The sequence below is a fragment of the Grammomys surdaster genome, unplaced genomic scaffold, assembly GCF_004785775.1.
Source record: "Grammomys surdaster isolate TR1022 unplaced genomic scaffold, NIH_TR_1.0 270, whole genome shotgun sequence".
In the NCBI taxonomy this organism is placed as follows: Eukaryota; Metazoa; Chordata; class Mammalia; order Rodentia; family Muridae; genus Grammomys; species Grammomys surdaster.
In genome coordinates, this window is record NW_021604711.1 from 12,599 (window position 1) to 15,088 (window position 2,490).

The 2,490-nt window shown below is 49.6% G+C and overlaps 1 long non-coding RNA gene across 2 annotated transcripts; it reads right to left on the minus strand.

Annotated features, from left to right (window-relative positions):
* Positions 1–1,691, minus strand: LOC114628615. 2 transcript variants are annotated; one of them, XR_003712499.1, is made up of 3 exons: positions 1,598–1,691; positions 599–1,511; positions 1–53 (listed from the first exon to the last, which is right to left on the minus strand). It is a non-coding gene; the product is annotated as an uncharacterized LOC114628615 (long non-coding RNA). The 2 variants fall into 2 exon arrangements; XR_003712500.1 differs by having other exon boundaries at positions 1,631–1,677.
* Positions 1,692–2,490: the final 799 nt, after the last annotated feature.

A 2,490-nucleotide genomic window follows, 5' to 3' on the forward strand; every position in this document is an offset into this window, starting at 1 on the left:
TCCAGGGTGATGGTCTTGCCGGTCAGGGTCTTCACGAAGATCTGCATTTTGACCTTTAATTTAAAAGGTAAAATTTTAAAAGCCTACCAAATCTCCGATTCCCTACGGAATACCCCTACTGAAAACTCTTGTTTTTGTCACAACACAAAATCTGTTCTGTCACGTTTTCCAACTGTTAAAGCATTTCAAAACACGAAACTGGCATCAGGAACACGTATCAACTGCGAGACATCCAAGTTTGCGAACAATAGACATGATACATTGAAAATAAAAAACATTCAAACCAGAAACCTTTAATAAAAATTGGCGTAATAAACCATGCCAAAGTCATAAATACCTCTTTTCTGCCTTCCCCCACTGAAATAACCACGATGGACTCTCCATCGGTTAAGCGTCCGTTAAGCTCCCTGGCGCGCGCGCCAGGGCCGCCCCCGCTCCGCGCACGCGACCAAAGGCCCACTCTTTCCGGAAGGCCCGTTGCCTCGTCACGTCACCTCGGTCTCCCCTCCCCCACCTCAAGAAAAAAACGCCCGCTTAGCCTCACGTAAGCCCCCTGTCTAATTAATCCTTCCACGATTCAAACGCCGCAGACAAATACCTGTTAATGAATGCAATGAAAGCACAAACCGCCCAGCGCGTCGAAACACCCTCACGGAAAGACCGTAGAACCGGACAAAGCCTCTCGTCACTGAGCAGCGCAGCCGCGCGAGCCGCTATTTATGCAGCGTCTGTTGCGTGACTACTCACTCCTACGTAGCTGTCGTCTTCCTGCGCCACCGAAAGTAGTTCCGCGGGCCCCACCTCCCGCAGACTAATTAGGCGTTTCAGCAGAGCTCCCGATTCCTCAGAACCGAAGGAAAGAACCCTACCAAACGAGCGCCCCTGTATTCCCGGCGACCCGTCTCCTCTTGTACAAAAAAATGAAAAAATCATCAAGCGGATGAATCCAAGTTAAAGGGCCCGCCCTCGAAAGCTCTGGAAACTTCCTTGCGGCGCCAGCGCTGATTGGTGAGGAGACAAAGATGAGGCAGGCGCTGATTGGTGGAGGTCGCGGGACGCTCGATTGTTGCTGGGCTGGGTTCTCGGGCAGTTTAACGTCGACGTTGCTAAGTAACCGAGTGCGCATGTGCCGCCACTCGTCTGGGCCAAATACTGCTGTTTCCTGCTTGAGGTGGGGGAGGGGCGTCTCCTTTTCCCGCGTCCCGAACCCCGCATCCCGAGTTCCCGTGGTCCTCCTCTCGTACCTCTCGCTCGGCGGGTTTATGCCGCAGAGTGAATTGTGACCCCACGCTGCTCGCACTGGCTGGTCGCTAGCTTCGCCCTGGTCCCTCCAGTGTGGACATTGATGCTTCTGCTACCCGTGTTTTTAGTTGCTTTGTCTTGTTGCTAGCCGCCCACAGGCCCAGATGTGGGTGGGAGTGGGGTGGCTGTGGGGCTGGAAGCTGAGGACTTAGGTAGAGACCCAGCCCAGAGCACCGCCGTCCCTGCAGATTCTCTCCCTTCTCAGCAATCTACAAACAAAAGGAAAGAAAGAGGAGAAATGCCCATTAGACTCAGTACCCGGGGTTCACCCACCTCTCCAATTTGGGGTGCCTACTGTGGAAGGGAAGGGGCCAGTTAATCCTAGAACCTCAGGTCTAGGTTCAGAGGCCTTGGGTGTGGTTGCTTTTCCCTCATCGAGATAAACAAGGAAGGAGGAGTGCTGCTCTGATTGCGTTGTCATGCGGAGTCACGAGGATGGCCATGTAAATAACCTTGAAAACAGCTTTGTTTGCACGGGCTACCGACTTCCGTACAGTAAGAAGTCTAGAAATGTTAAATAAACTTCACTCTGTAAAGGTTTATGAGTTATCATATAACTGAAGGAGACGTTAGGAACGTATCTGGTTTGCCTAGCATGAACTAAAAGCCTCCGTTTGATTCCCCAGCCCAAAGTCTGCTGCTTTCCAGAATAAAGAGCAGGTAGAATTTTATTTGAAGTGAATTGACATTTAGAAAATGTCTACTTTGCGTAGTATTTTATTTTTATTAGGCTGTATGAGTTGGACCTTGTTTGAACAAGCAGTGTGTGTCTCTGAGTCAGACATTTTGAGGCACAGATTGAACTAGAATGCAGAGCTGATTATGACTGATGTGATGACTTCACTGAGGTAAGTTCCAGCAATTGCCAGAACTGGTTATTGCTTCCTAGTTTATTGTTTTGTTTTCAAAGTAGATCATTTGGTGACTTCAACCCAGAAATAATATTTCAAAAGAATGGCATCTGGACTCCTGCAGTGGACAAAGTAGATTTTTCCCCCCATAGCATAGTTTCTGTTGTTTGTGCTGTGTTGTCCCTCAGCCCCACCCCATCAAGACTGGACATCACTATGTAGCCCTGGTTGGCCTGGAACTACTTTGTAAACCAAGAACTCACAGAGATCCTCTTGGCTCTGTCTTCTGAGTGCTGGAATTAAAGGCATGGGCCATCATGCCCAGCATGATGTAAAC